Source organism: Argiope bruennichi, chromosome 9 (genome assembly GCF_947563725.1).
Source record: "Argiope bruennichi chromosome 9, qqArgBrue1.1, whole genome shotgun sequence".
NCBI lineage: Eukaryota > Metazoa > Arthropoda > Arachnida > Araneae > Araneidae > Argiope > Argiope bruennichi.
Genome location: NC_079159.1, coordinates 109,470,967 through 109,491,955, shown reverse-complemented (window position 1 = coordinate 109,491,955; position 20,989 = coordinate 109,470,967). Strand labels below are relative to the sequence as shown.

The 20,989-nt window shown below is 30.0% G+C and overlaps 1 long non-coding RNA gene across 1 annotated transcript; it reads right to left on the bottom strand.

Annotated features, from left to right (window-relative positions):
• Positions 1–15,788: 15,788 nt before the first annotated feature.
• On the bottom strand, positions 15,789–20,214 carry LOC129984644 (uncharacterized). Its single transcript, XR_008785514.1, has 6 exons — positions 19,143–20,214; positions 18,856–19,002; positions 17,667–18,718; positions 17,503–17,579; positions 17,206–17,358; positions 15,789–16,047 (listed from the first exon to the last, which is right to left on the bottom strand). It is a non-coding gene; the product is annotated as an uncharacterized LOC129984644 (long non-coding RNA).
• Between the last annotated feature and the right edge of the window lie 775 nt (positions 20,215–20,989).

Here is a 20,989-nt window from a genome sequence, read left to right as displayed (position 1 = left end):
GTATCAATCTGGTCTAAAAGCACAATGCTAAGAATAGGAATGACTTCTGCGCATGTGCGGGAACTTGATTCTTAAAATTTCGATTAAAACCAGAAATATTTTGAAATTAAATTTTATTTTTGCAGTGTGTGACTGGGCATAATTTATAGTAACTGTAGGAACAATGGAGAAAATATTAAAAAAAATTTAAAATATAAGAAATATATATAAAAATAATTTTCGATTTCAGACTCGATTTTAAGACCAGCAAAAGAGAACGGAGCAACCTACCGATCTAGCCACCAGGTCTCTTATGCCGGGAGCGTCTGAAGAGTCTAAGATTCTCATTAAGACTATCCAAAAAAAGTTTTGAATACGGTATCAATCTGGTCTAAAAGCACAATGCTAAGAATAGGAATGACTTCTGCGCATGTGCGGGAACTTGATTCTTAAAATTTCGATTAAAACCAGAAATATTTTGAAATTAAATTTTATTTTTGCAGTGTGTGACTGGGCATAATTTATAGTAACTGTAGGAACAATGGAGAAAATATTAAAAAAAAGTTTAAAAAATAAGAAATATATATAAAAATAATTTTCGATTTCAGACTCGATTTTAAGACCAGCAAAAGAGAACGGAGCAACCTACCGATCTAGCCACCAAGTCTCTTATGCCGGGAGCGTCTGAAGAGTCTAAGATTCTCATTACGACTATCCAAAAAAAGTTTTAAATACTGTATCATTCTGGTCTAAAAGCACAATGCTAAGAATAGGAATGACTTCTGCGCATGTGCGTGAAATTGATTCTTAAAATTTAGATTAAAAATACAAATATTTTGAAATTAAATTTTATTTTTGCACTGTGTGACTGGGCATAATTTATAGTAACTGTAGGAACAATGGAGAAAATATTAAAAAAAATTTAAAATATAAGAAATATATATAAAAATAATTTTCGATTTCAGACTCGAACTGAAGACCAGCAAAAAGAGAACGGCGCAACCTACCGATCTAGCCACCAAGTCTCTTATGCCGGGAGCGTCTGAAGAGTCTAAGATTCTCATTACGACTATCCAAAAAAAAGTTTTGAATACGGTATCAATCTGGTCTAAAATCACAATGCTAAGAATAGGAATGACTTCTGCGCATGTGCGGGAACTTGATTCTTAAAATTTCGATTAAAACCAGAAATATTTTGAAATTAAATTTTATTTTTGCACTGTGTGACTGGGCATAATTTATAGTAACTGTAGGAACAATGGAGAAAATATTAAAAAAAAATTTAAAAAATAAGAAATATATAAAAAAATAATTTTCGATTTCAGACTCGAACTGAAGACCAGCAAAAGAGAACGGAGCAACCTACCGATCTAGCCACCAGGTCTCTTATGCCGGGAGCGTCTGAAGAGTCTAAGATTCTCATTACGAATATCAAAAAAAAGTTTTAAATACTGTATCATTCTGGTCTAAAAGCACAATGCTAAGAATAGGAATGACTTCTGCGCATGTGCGTGAACTTGATTCTTAAGATTTAGATTAAAAATACAAATATTTTGAGATTAAATTTTATTTTTGCACTATGTGAATGGGTATAATTTATAGAAAATGTAGGAACAATGGAGAAAATATTTTTAAAAAAAATTAAAAAAAAAGAAATATATATAAAAATTATTTTCGATTTCAGACTCGAACTGAAGACCAGCAAAACAGAACAGTGCACCCTAACGATCTAGCCACCAAGTCTCTTATGCCGGGAGCGTCTGAAGAGTCTAAGATTCTCATTACGACTATCCAAAAAATGTTTTAAATACTGTATCATTCTGGTCTAAAAGCACAATGCTAAGAATAGGAATGACTTCTGCGCATGTGCGTGAACTTGATTCTTAAAATTTCGATTAAAACCAGAAATATTTTGAAATTAAATTTTACTTTTGCACTGTGTGACTGGGCATAATTTATAGTAACTGTAGGAACAATGGAGAAAATATTAAAAAAAAATTTAAAAAATAAGAAATATATATAAAAATAATTTTCGATTTCAGACTCGAACTGAAGACCAGCAAAAGAGAACGGCGCACCCTACCGATCTTGCCACCAAGACTCTTATGCCGGGAGCGTCTGAAGAGTCTAAGATTCTCATTACGACTATCCAAAAAATGTTTTAAATACTGTATCATTCTGGTCTAAAAGCACAATGCTAAGAATAGGAATGACTTCTGCGCATGTGCGTGAACTTGATTCTTAAAATTTCGATTAAAACCAGAAATATTTTGAAATTAAATTTTACTTTTGCACTGTGTGACTGGGCATAATTTATAGTAACTGTAGGAACAATGGAGAAAATATTAAAAAAAAATTTAAAAAATAAGAAATATATATAAAAATAATTTTCGATTTCAGACTCGAACTGAAGACCAGCAAAAGAGAACAGCGCACCCTACCGATCTTGCCACCAAGTCTCTTACGCCGGGAGCGTCTAAAGAGTCTAAGATTCTCATTACGACTGTCCAAAAAAAGTTTTAAATACTGTATCATTCTGGTCTAAAAGCACAATGCTAAGAATAGGAATGACTTCTGCGCATGTGCGTGAACTTGATTCTTAAAATTTAGATTAAAAATAGAAATATTTTGAGATTAAATTTTATTTTTGCACTATGTGAATGGGTATAATTTATAGAAAACGTAGGAACAATGGAAAAAATATTTAAAAAAAAAAAAAAATATATATATAAAAATAATTTTCAATTTCAGACTCGATTTTAAGACCAGCAAAAGAGAACTTCGCAACCTACCGATCTAGCCACCAAGTCTCTTATGCCGGGAGCGCCTGAAGAGTCTAAGATTCTCATTACGACTATCCAAAAAAAGTTTTGAATACGGTATCAATCTGGTCTAAAATCACAATGCTAAGAATAGGAATGACTTCTGCGCATGTGCGGGAACTTGATTCTTAAAATTTCGATTAAAACCAGAAATATTTTGAAATTAAATTTTATTTTTGCACTGTGTGACTGGGCATAATTTATAGTAACTGTAGGAACAATGGAGAAAATATTAAAAAAAATTTAAAAAATAAGAAATATATATAAAAATAATTTTCGATTTCAGACTCGAACTGAAGACCAGCAAAAGAGAACGGCGCACCTACCAATCTTGCCACCAAGTCTCTTATGCCGGGAGAGTCTGAAGAGTCTAAGATTCTCATTACGAATATCAAAAAAAAGTTTTAAATACTGTATCATTCTGGTCTAAAAGCACAATGCTAAGAATAGGAATGACTTCTGCGCATGTGCGTGAACTTGATTCTTAAAATTTAGATTAAAAATACAAATATTTTCAGATTAAATTTTATTTTTGCACTATGTGAATGGGTATAATTTATAGAAAATGTAGGAACAATGGAGAAAATATTTTTAAAAAAAATTAAAAAAAAAAAGAAATATATATAAAAATAATTTTCGATTTCAGACTCGAACTTAAGACCAGCAAAAGAGAACGGCGCAACCTACCGATCTAGCCACCAAGTCTCTTATGCCGGGAGCGTCTGAAGAGTCTAAGATTCTCATTACGACTATCCAAAAAAAGTTTTGAATACGGTATCAATCTGGTCTAAAATCACAATGCTAAGAATAGGAATGACTTCTGCGCATGTGCGGGAACTTGATTCTTAAAATTTCGATTAAAACCAGAAATATTTTGAAATTAAATTTTATTTTTGCACTGTGTGACTGGGCATAATTTATAGTAACTGTAGGAACAATGGAGAAAATATTAAAAAAAATTTAAAAAATAAGAAATATATATAAAAATAATTTTCGATTTCAGACTCGAACTGAAGACCAGCAAAAGAGAACGGCGCACCCTACTGATCTTGCCACCAAGTCTCTTATGCCGGGAGCGTCTGAAGAGTGTAAGATTCTCATTAAGACTATCCAAAAAAAGTTTTGAATACTGTATCATTCTGGTCTAAAAGCACAATGCTAAGAATAGGAATGACTTCTGCGCATGTGCGTGAACTTGGTTCTTAAAATTTAGATTAAAAATACAAATATTTTGAGATTAAATTTTATTTTTGCACTATGTGAATGGGTATAATTTATAGAAAATGTAGGAACAATGGAGAAAATATTTTTAAAAAAAATTAAAAAAAAAAAGAAATATATATAAAAATTATTTTCGATTTCAGACTCGAACTTAAGACCAGCAAAAGAGAACGGCGCAACCTACCGATCTAGCCACCAAGTCTCTTATGCCGGGAGCGTCTGAAGAGTCTAAGATTCTCATTACGACTATCCAAAAAAAGTTTTGAATACGGTATCAATATGGTCTAAAATCACAATGCTAAGAATAGGAATGACTTCTGCGCATGTGCGGGAACTTGATTCTTAAAATTTCGATTAAAACCAGAAATATTTTGAAATTAAATTTTATTTTTGCACTGTGTGACTGGGCATAATTTATAGTAACTGTAGGAACAATGGAGAAAATATTAAAAAAAAATTTAAAAAATAAGAAATATATATAAAAATAATTTTCGATTTCAGACTCGAACTGAAGACCAGCAAAAGAGAACGGCGCACCCTACCAATCTTGCCACCAAGTCTCTTATGCCGGGAAAGTCTGAAAATCTAAGATTCTCATTACGAATATCAAAAAAAAGTTTTAAATACTGTATCATTCTGGTCTAAAAGCACAATGCTAAGAATAGGAATGACTTCTGCGCATGTGCGTGAACTTGATTCTTAAAATTTAGATTAAAAATACAAATATTTTGAGATTAAATTTTATTTTTGCACTATGTGAATGGGTATAATTTATAGAAAATGTAGGAACAATGGAGAAAATATTTTTAAAAAAAATTAAAAAATAAGAAATATATAAAAAAATAATTTTCGATTTCAGACTCGAACTGAAGACCAGCAAAAGAGAACGGCGCACCCTACCGATCTTGCCACCAAGTCTCTTATGGCGGGAGCGTCTGAAGAGTCTAAGATTCTCATTACGACTATCCAAAAAAAGTTTTAAATACTGTATCATTCTGGTCTAAAAGCACAATGCTAAGAATAGGAATGACTTCTGCGCATGTGCGTGAACTTGATTCTTAAAATTTAGATTAAAAATACAAATATTTTGAGATTAAATTTTATTTTTGCACTATGTGAATGGGTATAATTTATAGAAAATGTAGGAACAATGGAGAAAATATTTTTAAAAAAAATTAAAAAAAAAAGAAATATATATAAAAATTATTTTCGATTTCAGACTCGAACTGAAGACCAGCAAAACAGAACAGTGCACCCTAACGATCTAGCCACCAAGTCTCTTATGCCGGGAGCGCCTGAAGAGTCTAAGATTCTCATTACGACTATCCAAAAAAAGTTTTGAATACGGTATCAATCTGGTCTAAAATCACAATGCTAAGAATAGGAATGACTTCTGCGCATGTGCGGGAACTTGATTCTTAAAATTTCGATTAAAACCAGAAATATTTTGAAATTAAATTTTATTTTTGCACTGTGTGACTGGGCATAATTTATAGTAACTGTAGGAACAATGGAGAAAATATTAAAAAAAAAATTTAAAAAATAAGAAATATATATAAAAATAATTTTCGATTTCAGACTCGAACTGAAGACCAGCAAAAGAGAACGGCGCACCCTACCGATCTTGCCACCAAGTCTCTTATGCCGGGAGCGTCTGAAGAGTCTAAGATTCTCATTAAGACTATCCAAAAAAAGTTTTGAATACTGTATCATTCTGGTCTAAAAGCACAATGCTAAGAATAGGAATGACTTCTGCGCATGTGCGTGAACTTGATTCTTAAAATTTAGATTAAAAATACAAATATTTTGAGATTAAATTTTATTTTTGCACTATGTGAATGGGTATAATTTATAGAAAATGTAGGAACAATGGAGAAAATATTTTTAAAAAAAATTAAAAAAAAAGAAATATATATAAAAATTATTTTCGATTTCAGACTCGAACTGAAGACAAGCAAAACAGAACAGTGCACCCTAACGATCTAGCCACCAAGTCTCTTATGCCGGGAGCGCCTGAAGAGTCTAAGATTCTCATTACGACTATCCAAAAAAAGTTTTGAATACGGTATCAATCTTGTCTAAAATCACAATGCTAAGAATAGGAATGACTTCTGCGCATGTGCGGGAACTTGATTCTTAAAATTTCGATTAAAACCAGAAATATTTTGAAATTAAATTTTATTTTTGCACTGTGTGACTGGGCATAATTTATAGTAACTGTAGGAACAATGGAGAAAATATTAAAAAAAATTTAAAATATAAGAAATATATATAAAAATAATTTTCGATTTCAGACTCGAACTGAAGACCAGCAAAAAGAGAACGGCGCACCCTACCGATCTTGCCACCAAGTCTCTTATGCCGGGAGCGTCTGAAGAGTCTAAGATTCTCATTAAGACTATCCAAAAAAAGTTTTGAATACGGTATCAATCTGGTCTAAAAGCACAATGCTAAGAATAGGAATGACTTCTGCGCATGTGCGGGAACTTGATTCTTAAAATTTCTATTAAAAACAGAAATATTTTGAGATTAAATTTTATTTTTGCACTATGTGAATGGGAATAATTTATATTAACTGTAGGAACAATGGAGAAAATATTTAAAAAAATTTAAAAAATAAGGAATATATATAAAAATAATTTTCGATTTCAGACTCGAACTGAAGACCAGCAAAAGAGAACGGCGAACCCTTCCGATCTTGCCACCAAGTCTCTTATGCCGGGAGCGTCTGAAGAGTCTAAGATTCTCATTACGACTATCCAAAAAAAGTTTTGAATACGGTGTCAATCTGGTCTAAAAGCACAATGCTAAGAATAGGAATGACTTCTGCGCATGTGCGTGAACTTGATTCTTAAAATTTAGATTAAAAATAGAAATATTTTGAGATTAAATTTTATTTTTGCACTATGTGAATGGGTATAATTTATAGAAAATGTAGGATGAATGAAGAAAATATTTTTAAAAATTGAAAAAAAAAAAAAAAAAGAAATATTTATAAAAATAATTTTTGATTTCAGACCCAACTAAAGACCAGCAAAGGAGAACGTCTCACAATACCGACCTAGCCACCAAGTCTCTTATCTCACGAGGGTCTGAAGAGTGTAAGATTCTCATTACGACTATCCAAAAAAAAGTTTTAAATACGGAGTCAATCTGGTCTAAAAGCACAATGCTAAGAATAAAAATGACTCTGCGCATGTGCGTAAACTTAATTCTTACAATTTCGATTAAAAATAGAAATATTTTGAGATTAAATTTTATTTTTGCACTGTGTAATTCGAAATAATTTATAGTAACTGTAGGAACAATAGAGAAAATATTTTTAAAAAATTAGAGAAAAAAGAAATATATATAAAAATAGTTTTCGATTTCGGACTCGAGCTGAAGATTAGCAAAAGAGAACGGAGCACACTACCGATCTTGAAAACAAGTCTCTTATCCCGGGAGCGTCTGAAGAGTATAACATTCTCATTACGACCATTAAAAAAAGTTTTAAATACGGTGTCAATCTGGTCTAAAAGCACAATGCTAAGAATAGAAATGACTCTGCGCATGTGCGTGAACTTAATTCTTACAATTTCGATTAAAAATAGAAATATTTTGAGATTAAATTTTATTTTTGCACTATATGATTGGGTATAATTTATAGAAAATGTAGGATCAATGAAGAAAATATTTTAAAAAAAATTAAAAAAAAAAGAATTATATATAAAAATAACTTTTGATTTCAGACTCGAACTGAAGACCAGCAAAAGAGAACAGTTCACCCTAACGATCTATCCACCAAGTCTCTTATCCCGGGTGCATCTGAAGAGTCTAAGATTCTTCTTACGACTATCCAAACTTTGATGGTCTTCATTTTGAATCTGTTAACCGACAAATAATTTTATATATATTTCTTTTTTTTAAATTTATTTTCGCTATTATTCTTCATTATTCCTATAGTTACTATGAATTACTATAAATCTATTACTTCAAAAATAAAATGTTACTTAAAAATATTTCTATATTTAATCAGAATTTAAAGATTCAAGTAACGCATATGCGGAGAATTCATTCCTATTCTTATCATTGGTATTTTAAGACCAGATATACATCGGACTTAAAACTTTTATTTTATAGTCGTAATGAGAATCTGAAAGTCTTTAGACGGTCTCGTGACAGATGCTTGGTGGCTTGATCTGCAGGATGTTTTCCTGATTTTTACAATTCTGCAGTTTGTGTCTCAAAACCGACAAATATTTTTATTAATTTTTTTAAAAATTTATATATATATTTCTACCATTTCGATAGTTACTATGAATTATTCAAAATCATATGCATCAAAAATATAATTTAATTTTAAAATATTTCTATATTTTATCGAAAATTGAAGTTTAAATTTCACACACATGCGGAGAATTCATTCTTATTCTTAACATTGTGCTTTTAGATCTGTCTGCTTAGTAATCTTTAGTCAGTTGTTGCCTTGAGGGAGGAAAACGACCGAATACTTCTGTGACATATGCAACAATAATCTTTCAATCTTACGTATTGAAAATTGTGTGAAAAAATTTCATACATTAAAAATTTATATATTTGAAGTATTTGAAACGTGTCTGTTGATACACTCATTGAAAAAATAATTTCTTACAATAATATTTTTTTATATTAATGAAAATACTTTGCATATTTAACTAAACATCAGCAATAACCAAAGAGAATCACTTATAAAATTATAGTGTCCGATAAGGGAAAGTCCGAAAAGTGATATTTACGAAAACGTAAAAATAGTTAAGTAGAGTAACTTTTGACATAAATCAACTCACAAGATAAAATTCTTCATCTCTAGGCATAAAAACAACCCTCATAATCAGCGAATAATCATGTATCTGATTCCTTTCCGGGATAGAAAAGTAATTTTGGAAACAATCTTTAAGAAATTTGTTATATATACCAATATTATATTACTATATTTGCAGAAAAGTAAGGAATCTCGATCATTATCATTTTAACTAATCCAAATTTTTAAAAATTCATATATCATCGACATAATTATAGAATAATGTGGATTAAAAATTCAACTCTTTAATTCGAATTTTATTTTAAGAATTGGAGATATTTTCAAAATCAATAATTCTATATGCAACAGATTATCTCAGTAATTCGTCCTCCTAACTTTCATTTGACACACATGGTGTTATTTATTTCCCCCTTAATCAGGCTGAGGGTTCCGTTTATGCACTCCTAAACGATTCTGTTTTGTTTGTGCGTTTTCTACCTGCATATTATTATTATTTGACGCCAAACCATTAGTACTCATACGATTCAAAAGATGAAAAATGAGTGCTTAGATCATATAGGTTCTGCTTTACTGTCGGGATCTGGTTAGATCATGGTATCTGATTCTGAAACCAAAGAACATTCAAGCTGACAGACCATTAAAAATTACTGGCAAAAAATTCACATTTTTACGTATTTAAAACCGATGATTTTTTTTAAAGATATTTAAATAATCGTATCGTGGTAAAACTTGGCTAATTCAGTATTTTTTTTTGTCCAAATTCATCAGAAATGTATATATTTTTTTTAAATTTAATTCTTGAAATCTAGATTTATAAACTCGCAATATTAAAACATCATCTCCAGCAGAAAAGAAGGAAACGTCAAAAGTGGACTTCCCCTTTAAGCATTGGGAAAAGTGCGTGAGTGATGTATGTAATGGATCTTTCAACAGGAAAAAGGTATTCTTATAAACTGGGTTTAAAATAAGTTTGAAAAAGTGATTAAAATGAAAGAAATAATCATACAGAAACGAAATCTAGATCACTGAAAAGCTAATATCTAAAATTTTTAAAAAATGTAAAAATGATTTATTTTTCAATTACAAGTTCTGAAGCTATGGCGGGAAAAAACCTATAATCATTCTGCTCTTGTTCCATTCATTTTAGAGGTGTGTAATAATTTTAAAAGCGCATTTAACCCTTCTATGTGCTAAGAAAGGTGTACTAAATTTCGTTCAATTCTGTTAAGGAATACAGAATTGTATTTGTTTCAAACAAACATTTAAAGGGTCATTCCATATTTAATTATGGATTAAAAGTAGCTTAGGATGTTTTTATTTTCAAGCTTTAATTCGATCATTTAATTTTTGCAGCATTCTGAAAATTCATTTATGCCCAAATATTCATTTCCAACCCTTTCCTATTCATTTAAATATTTTTCAGAAGCATTTTGCCTTAATTAAATTACCTCACTAGAGCTCATATAAAATAAAGATGATTTCTTAACACCCAGTTTTCACTTTTTTTACTTAATTGATAAATCAACAAAATAAAAATATATTAGTCCGGGCAAACAAACAATTTTATAAATTTACAAAACAAATATAATATAATTTATTATAATAATAAAAGGTATTTCATATGAAACAGAAATAAAGAACAGTCAAACCTGATTTGTGTGGTCCTTTATTATGAAATTTTATTTTTTTGCGTTTTTTATGCGGTATATAAATTTCAATGGTGTTGGCATTATAACACCATTGCAATATTTTCGATCACTATACATATGTATATTAATACAATGTGTATACAGTTTACAATACAAAGTGGATAGAGTTGAATTGGGTTAAGGCCCATATTGGGATATATGGTAATGAAAGGGCGGATCAATATGCAAAGTTGGCGGTACAGAAAGAGGATGTTGATATGGTTGTCCCCAAATCAAATGGTGTCTTAAAATAGGAATGAAGAGAAGAAATAAAGCTGCAATGGTTTGACAGATGGTATATGTCCAAAAACGGAAGAGTAACTTTCGATTTTATTCCTAATCCAGAAATAAAAATAAGAAGATACCATCCACTGATAATTCAAATTATATCAGGACATGGGAGATTTCCTGCATATTTCCAAAGATTTGGAAGAATGCAGGAAAATAAATGCATTTGTGGAGGAATCGGCTCTGTTTACCACTATTTAAAGGAATGTATTGAAATTTCGGAGTTAAGAAAAAAAATTTGAAAATTATAAATGATTTGAGTACAGTACTGATGGTACCAAGTAATCTTAAAACTCTGAAGTACATGATGTCAAAAATTGTCAGTTTTTTACCAACTATGAGAGTTTGTAGATAAGGAAGAAGGACAATAATTGACCACTTTGTGGCCAAATACCTCGAGGAGAATGTCAGTTTGACAAATTGGTCAATGCAAGGATGGACAATGCTCAAGATAGCAGTCGGCCACAAAAAATCCTGTCGATACTGCTACCTTCAGTGGTGGCGGGGTGGTCGGTTGTACGCAAGAAGTTTACAATATATGTACAAATCACGTCAACTAATTCAAATATTCCAAAATAAAATAAATAATTTATTCCAAAAGTAAATCAACTCTTAAGATCTTCAAGTGATAAAAATGATTTTGAATCAGTTCATCACAATCAGTTTGATTGTGACGAGTAATATTACAATATGTGCATTTTGAAAGGTTTCTCCATATTTAAAATGAACAATTAAATATTTTTAAAATATGTTTCCATTCATAATTTAGTTATATATTTTATTCAGTCAGAATCGTTATAAAAGTAAAATGATGCACGGAAAGGGTATAGAACCTATGACAGTGAATTACTGGGGCAAGGAATCTTTCTGTAAAGTATTTTAACGAATTATTAGAAGTATCCGAGTTTATTCTCTGTATTGATCACAAACCATTTACATTCGCATTTCAACAGATAAATGAAAGAATACATTCCAAACAGCTACTCGATATTCAATAAATTCAATTCATTTTTTTAAAAAATTCTTCACCAAAATCAAACATATAGTTAGTAAATCAAATATTGTTTCATATGCCTAATCAAGAAATCAGGCAGTGTCACAAATCTACTACGAGGCAATTGCAGACGAACAGTTGCAACTTTTAACTGAAAAATAATTCTTCTTTGAAATGCAAGTCTTTTATCTTATCAACAGGAAAAATTCTTTGCAATGATATTTCAAGAACCAGTAAAAGGGCTTACATTCTGCAGCAGATGTTCCAACAAATTCATGCTTTTTCACATCCTGTCATTGGAAAAATATTTAAGTAGGTGACAGAAAAATTCAGAAACTTTAGGAAAAAAAAATAGAGGAAAATTAAAAGAGATAAAAAGCTAGTTGTCAATAATACAAGGTTATCAGACAGATTAAATCTAAATTAATAGAATGCCAAGTAGGAGTTGAAAAAATTTCGTATTATGTATATTGATCTAATGGAATTGCTATCGCCATTAAATGGACATAGTGCAATGTTTGACCTGCAATGTTTTTACAGTTTTAGAACATTTAAATGGATGTAAAATATGAGTAGATGTAAAATGAAGAGAAGTATGCGCATTGAACACTAAAAGTTTTGAGAAATATGTCTAATATAACTAAATATGCGAATGTATACATATATGTTATATACATATGTTGTATACATATTCGACAGTAAAATATCCCCTATTAGTCTCAAAAATTCTCTTATTCTTTACATTTCCCCTCATTTCCCCCAGCATTTCTCCTATTTTCAATAAAATTTGAAATTTCTAACTAAGCGTTTTACAATTTATTCATATTCGACAGTAGAATATCCCTAATTAGTCTCTTAAGTATTAACAGTAAGTGAAAGCAATTTTAATATTAGCGGAATATCGGGGAATCAACTGGGGAAGAGATTCGCAAAATTTCCTGAAGAATTTCAATTTTGAATATCCATGATACTATTTTGTGTAACGGAAGAAGAGCATCGAACTCGATATTAAAGCAACATAATGTTTTCTACACATTCAATTTTTGGAAAGCATTAATATCCTAGGAAGATCAGATTTATATCCTGCTGATCATGACAGACGAGACTAATGGGATTATTAAGTTGAAATAAAGATTCATATTCGATACATCTCGGCTCCAAACTGTAAGCTCAAGTATCTCAATTTTCTTTAATTACAATAACCGGCTATCAAAAAGAGATCCAAGTTAACGCTCATTGAAGTTGAATGGATTTTGGTATGTTGAGATACTAATTTAATACTATGACTAAAAGGGAAGTGAAATATAACATTTATAGTATTTTTCCGATTCAGGTTCTTTAACTACTAAAATATTTCCATTTTAAATTAGAATAATAGATGATATTCTAAACTTATGTTAAAAGGAAGTGCAAAGAACAAGATATTGGATGAATTTGTTAATTTCTAGAGAGCATGACAAGTTTCAAACAAATTCCAATGTCATTCTATTTTTAATTTAAATTAAAATATCCTTAAATGAATTAAAGTCACCGAGGAGAAATTCAATGTAAAAATGTTTCTATAAATTCATAGAAATAATGCAAATATAGTAATTACGAATACTTGAATAAGTACACCATGAATCTGAAATAAACTTTATTTGAAAGTTTGTCATACACAAAACAAAGCGACTTGTTTACAAGATGAATACAACAGAAGTAGCATAAGAATGTATTGGAAACAAGAATTCAATGTAATATTCAAAATGTATCTAACGGTTTTAAATTAAATTTCATAATATCAATCAATTTATGCGAAGCTTGCATATTTCATCATGGGATGTTAATACATACAAGTCTAGAGAAAAAAGTACACATCAATAGAAAAAAATTACAATTTCATTGATTACATTAATACATAGCATAAACAAATGTTTTAATACATTTAGTTAGTGCTTACTCGAATGTAGAATTTAAAATAGAATGTAATGATTTAAATGTACAAGTCAGAAATATTAATATTCCATTAATATATTAAAAATATTCCTTAAAATAAATTCACTTTTCCCCTCACTATTTTCTAAACTCCTTTTTCCTCTTATTACTTTAAAATAAAATTAAAAAGCAATTTATTCTACATTTACTTTTCATCACATCCATTCACCATGTTTCAAAAAACGAGCGAGATATTTTATTTCTAAAACTTACCAAATGAATTAAAATTGTTATGCTAATCATGTGAGCACATCCTACTTACTCTTAAGGCATGTTAATCATCGCGTTGATCAGGCACGATGATCAAAATGCTTCCCAAGAGTTCACGAATATTTTTATTGGTTGGCCGGCCGAACCAACAAAAATATCTTATCCGCGAGGGAATATAAACATTTACATAAATTAAGAACCGAAATGTATATAAATTAAAAATTCAAATTTTAAACCTGCTATTAATATCACTAAATTCAACTATTTTAAATTTAACATAAAAAGTTATTAACCGTATTTGCAAATGGATGCAATGAAATGATATTTAAATATTTAGAGAACCATTAAAAATATTTCTGAAACCCATTTAATTAGAACTAAATGAATGAGCATAGTTTAAAATTTCAGCCAGAAATAATGTTAAGAAATTTTAGACAGGGAAGTCGAAACTCGCGAAAGATTTGCAATATTAAAATAATTACATTAACAATGGTCAAATATTCTCACATTAGAAATTAATATTTAATACAATTCATATTCAATAATAGCAAAAATATTGGTATCAAGACGCAGCATTGTTACCGTCTCCCTAATGCAATTTAATTTAGAATATTTGTAATTTCGGTCCATCTCGTATCTAACAGTCTTCAGGAAAACAAGCTTGGACGTTAGAAATGCATCCTTCTAACTCGTCTTCTATACACAGTACATTTGATTTTTTTTCCCAGTGAGGAAGACTATTCATGCATTATATAAAAACAAACATGAATATATTATACAACATATTACATATAAACATATATATATACACACACATATATTTTAGAGATCTTTCGGAACAAAGCACTTATTTTCAAGATCAAAATTTTCAATAACGGAAAATAAACAAATGCCTAAGTTAAAAGTCAATATGACAAATAAGAATGTTAAGATGCTCACAAAAATTCGAAGTCTGATATATAATGTGTATGATTCTAGTATCTATTTTAAGTATTTAGTATTCTTTGATAATCATTTTATATTCCCAAAGGGAAGTTTTGAAATGGTCAGGCAATTCACTTGATACTACAGTAAAAAGGGCAACAATTTTTATAAAATTTGTGACAGTAGACAAGATATTCTACCGATATAACGAAAATTAATAATATTTCGAAAATGGAAATGCTAAGTTTTGAATATTATACAATGGCAGTCCGTCATTTATAATTAACAAATCATTAATACCATAGTATTAATGATAAATTCCATTTAATGTCAAAAGAGGCAACAAAGAAATACTATGAGTAAAAATAGCTGGGATAACTCCAGTTCTCAACCCTAAAACACTTTTCTATTAATGCAGAGCTTATTATGATATGCTAACTAACATATCTAGCTTTTAATAGATATGACCATAAGAAAAAATGCAGTTTAATATTTTACATCTTATAGCGAACAAAATGTAGCAAGTTTTCATCCTTTAAGAAAAAAATTTAAAATGCTATCAAAATGGTGAAACAAAATATATCACCAGGAATTGTCACAATCTAAAAATCATTTCTTGGGCCTATTTTTGAAGGAATAGAAAATACACTTCGAAAGTTCTGAATAGGTATCTCAATATTTATAATTAGTTTTATCTCAATAAAACATTATCAATCATTTAAATGCCAAGTATTGATTGATATTTCAAACAATTGTTTCGAATACCAAATAAAGGTAATACAAAACATAAACAAGTTACAACACTAACATCAGGCTTTTGTAAAATTTGAAACCAAGAATTTCAGTATTCCCCAATAGAATTCTTCTAAAAACTATATATTCAAATACCTTGTAACCTTAATACAGGAGCAAACATTTTAAAGATTTATGGATATTCAGAAATAACGCAGATCGCAATAACATTTCTCCTGTTCAGACTGTTCACATGATGGTAATTTTATACTAATCTTTGATGACAGTGCTTGAAATGAATCGCAAGCTTTACAAGAGCTCAACTGGATCACCTGCATCTTCAAAGCTTCTCCAGGAGAATTGTGGGCGAATTCAAAAATGCATTCGATGAAGGTTCACGATTCTTCCGTGGTAATGGTTGTTAAAAGGCATCTGAAAGAATATTTCAATTAATACAAATTAAATACAGTTTCATCTGTCAAGAAAATTACGAAATGCAAGAGCATTCATAATTTATTTTGCTCTTTCAACTTATGTAGATTATTCTAAAATAGAATTCGCTTCATTACGTTATATACGGAATTAAATCTACTTTTTAACTAGGAAATGAATAGAGCTCGCGACAGTTGAATTATCTATTAGCAAAAATATTCGCAGTATTTGAAATTTGAAAAATATTATCCAAGTGACCTTTTTTTCCCCATTCAAGAGCCAGATCTTGCATATTTTGAGAGTTCTGCGTGCATTAAGTCTATAAAGGGCATAGGCTAACAATTATTTTAATAATCTTCCGTCATCCACAAATGATTAAACTCAAATCTTTGCCTTCTAAAAGTAATGAGATTTATTATACATATGCGGGTACAAGAAACCTTTTGATGGCTTGGAAACATTTTCCGATTTGTCACAATTCCTAAAAAGATTGATGTGGATCTAACTGTTATAAAAACAATACAGACGAATTTTCACTAGAATGCAAGGGTTAGCATTGTGATACGATTACTTCGCCAACAGTCAAAGTGCTCTCCAAAGAGAAATCATTACTTTTAATGAAAAAAATATTCTAGGAGCACTATTTTCGTTATCCCCGAGTTTCATATAATGTTTTGATTGCTATTGAGACGCTTGGAAAAACCTACAATAGGTTAATATAAATTTTCTAGTTTTTACGATTAGAGAAGAATTGAAAAACAAATTTTAATTAAGAATAGTATATTTTATTTTTCCCGAAAAATTTCTCGGAATACTAAACAGGCGAAATAAAGTTACACCTGTGAACAATTCTTCATCTGAAGAGGTACTTGTGTAGATGGATATTTTCCTATAAAAGGCAACGACGTGCAAACGACTGAGACATTCTCAGGCGACCGATTAATTCTATTCCTATATCGAAAAGTTGATCTCGATGAATGTGATTCAATTCGTTGATTCCAATATTGAGAAGTGACTGGAAATTCTGCATCTGTCACAATAAATGTCTCCAAATAATTATGGCTTCAATTTGCGTCATACCCTTGAAGAACTTATTTTCGAAGTTATAAAATTAAACATTTAAGAAAACCATGTTTTATTAAAATGCATTAAACTTACTGTATGTTTTTCTATTTCGGTGTCATCTGTTTCCTGTATCCAGCATAAATTGTGTCAATTCATGAAGAATGAGTTGTAAATGTAGTCGATCTTCTGGTTGTGGATGGCAAGACTTTATTTAACAAAATAATTTTAGGACGTAAGACCTCCAACCTATAAATATCAATTTGAAGAGTTTTTCCATTTCAAAGTTTATTTTGATAGGTTTATTTTTAAAATTTCAGTAATTTCACTATTAAAAAGATTATACCCAATATTCATTCAAGTATGACAATTATAAAAATTATAGCAACTAACCGATTTCCCAAGTTGGTACCCAAGAGATAAGGTATGACAATCCAGATTGCTACTACCCGTAGAATTTATGTCAGGAACTGAAATTAAAGAATGCATAAATGTCTAATCTCTTGCACTTAAAATCGAAATTCTCAGATGTATAGACATCTAAAAATATTGCTTACCACACGGGTATAGAATTTGCACAGTGGAGATGAGCTATATATTAATAATTCAGCTCTGTGGACCTTTATTCGTAATCGGACATTTTTAGCACGATATAAATTGATATAGATAGTCAGCTGTATCTGTGGGCTCTCCATCCATAACTGTAAAATATAACGCCAAAATGCGCTCGACGAGAGTGTTATTTCGCTGTGCTGATCTCGGTTAAGTCATGTTAGCAGACATCTGAAAGTATTACATATGTAGATGAACCAATTCGAATCCAAGCACCAAAAATACAATAAACGCAGTAGAATTAAAGAGCAAAAATTCTTTACACTACATAGATAATTTGAAGTATGAAAAGGAATTTATTCCGATAACCTTATTTATGGAACTAAATACTTATCCACGTTTCTTAGGAAATGTTTTGAAAGCTCAGAATATCCGTTGGCAGTAAAAAATATCGCAGTATCAAACAAATTTGTAAAACAATTTATCTAAACATGCTATTTTTAATATAGAGCTGGTACCTCAATTTTTCTTCATTTATATGCAGATTTAAAATAAATAGCACTAATTAACCTCTAGTAACAAATACAGCTTATGTTTAAAAATTCAAAATTTCCTCCAAATGGGCACTACCTTATATACAAACGCAATATGAAGTTTCGTTAAAAACATTCAATTTTCATTTTGTAGCTTAGGGAAAATTAAGGATCGTCATGTTGAGATACGCGATTACATTTCAGTAGCTTCAATAATTTATGAATACGTTAACTACTACAATATTGAAGTTGACAGAATATTTCTCGATACCAATATTAATACAGTTTATTCGTTTCTCAGAAAATAACTTACCTTCAGGCCGTACAGAAAAGCAAAGCAAATTTACCTGAATCATTTTTTTGTACTAACTGATTCAACTCCTGAAGAGGTTCCCAATTGAACACATGGATGTCGAATGCCGATTTCATTCTCAGATTCTGGATTACTTCGGCCCCCTATATACACAGAATGAATACAGGTACTTGAATTCCTCCGTATTTCATGTGAAAGTTGAATGCTGTAACTGAAAAAAATGTTTACAGATAACAATTATTTCTATTTCTTTCCAGCATTTGGAAAATTTGTTTCCTAGAAGAACAAATAAAGCGCTTTAAATATGCCATGCAATTTAAGATAATTTATAATAGTTTTTTTTTTTACCTGATCTTGAATTTCCATTGCTACAAGTCATCTTAAAATACTTTTTTGAATCTAATTTATAAGTCATATGGAACGTAAAAAGCAGTCTTGCTCCTTGTAGATGCCATGCCTTTATTCCGCAGTAAATCAGGTTCTAAATTTACCAACCTATAAATACGAAATAAAAGTCTTTTGTAAAATTCTAATTATGTAACATTTGACGGAATTGTACATAATTGAAACAAAGTGAAGTACAATTCTTATATCTAAACTGTTCGGTACGAGAATTGTAATTCACGAAAACTTACCAATATCATTTCAGTATATCATGAAATATGGATTCTTGGCTATCCAGTTGTCTGCTCTCAATAAAATGTTTGTCTCCAGGTGGAACAGCAAAGTGACATTGGATATTGTCACTTCCCAGTAAATGGTACCAATTTCAACTGACAATGAATCCAGATGAATCAATAGGAAAACGTTTGGTATAAATAATGCAGTACAAACTGAAGATAATACAAGTTGCTATTTTTCCCCAAAAGTTGCCACATTCATATTTATTCTCTCTTTTCCTTAACATCAGGTGACAAATGGCAAAGATTCTCTCATCTACTGCATTAGACAATACCAAGTAATGACCACATAATTGCAGCAATCTCGCCGCTTAGAGGCCGCTTGCATAGGATATTCGAAGATTATGAATATTTCTTTCGGGTTTTATCTGGATATCAGAAGTATATTCTAATGCATTCTGAAGGCTATCGAATCATTCTTAAAGAGGTAAAGGAGAAAGTTCTCAGAAGTGAATTTTCAATTGAGTAAGAAAACCTAATGGAATCTCTTCGATATTGCACCACTGAAAAATTTTAAACTATTTAAAATGGGAATTCTATGATCTTTTAATTTTGAAACATTCCTAAAATCCACTGCCGATTTGAGCCGGACGAAATTTCATGCCCTTCTCCACTTTAAGACCAAATTCGTTCAATATAAATTACTTCATTTTAAGCAGAACAAATTGTTTCAAGTTGCCATTGAAATACCTGCCTTATTTTATAATAGTTACAGTAAATATTTACATATGTAAACACATAGATAAAATACAACACTAATTTTGTCCAAAACACTTTTGAAAGACCAGAATAGTTTCATGTTGGAACATTTTTTATTGAGACTGAAAGCTTCGTCCAATAAAATAACATTTCTGTTAAAATTTAAATTTACATTTACTTTTGCCAATTTCGCTGTTTGAAGTATAATTTTTATTCACTGGAATTCCATATATGTTTGCATTGTAACTTCTACTTACAAGTTGCGATATGAAAGTCGCAATTTTTAAATTGGTGCGAAGTTGCATTTGTTAGATTAGAAGTGTGAATATTACAGCAGTCTCCATTACTTTACGAAAAAGATGCAATTATTAATCCCCTTTTTTAGTTTATTTTTGAAGTTTAATAATACACAGGACAGACTAGAATTTGCGAAATAGCACGAATTATTTCGTTATTTGGAAGTAATAAAGATGAAAACCAAAACAACGACTTACTAGATAAATTCCTCTATATTGCAAGATTAATTCTAATATTATGAAAAAAAAAAGAATTAAATCTGCAAAATACTTTACCTTCATTATAATCTGAAAGGTTCTAAAGTATACATCTTCAAAAAGGAGGTATTGCATTTCTAGTTGGTAATAAGTGGGATTAAGAATTTAAACTTGATTAAAGCGACATAGTTTCTTTCATCAAATGTGCTGAAGTTTTAGAACAATCCATGATTAAATAAAATACTGCCATTTTTGAAAGCTACAATAAGAAAGGGGGAGAGGGTAAGATATTATAATTCGAAGAAAGTAAAAGCTTAAAAAGGTATTAGTCGTTTTTTGTTTTTTTTATCCGACTCCTTTACGAGATTGTAAATCAATCGATGCTTTTAGTTGGAGCATATGAATTTCAACAAAAATTCTTCTTCTGTCAATCAAGGAAGAAAAATTCTAATACTATTTATCGATTCTTCCTCAACAACAGCCTTTTCGATTATTGGTTTCAATCATTATGAATTACAATTGTGGAAGTGTTGCAATTTCGAGAGACTGAAATACCTTAAAAAGAGTTTCATCAGTTGAGTTGATTTATTAATTTATTGTTAAACCATG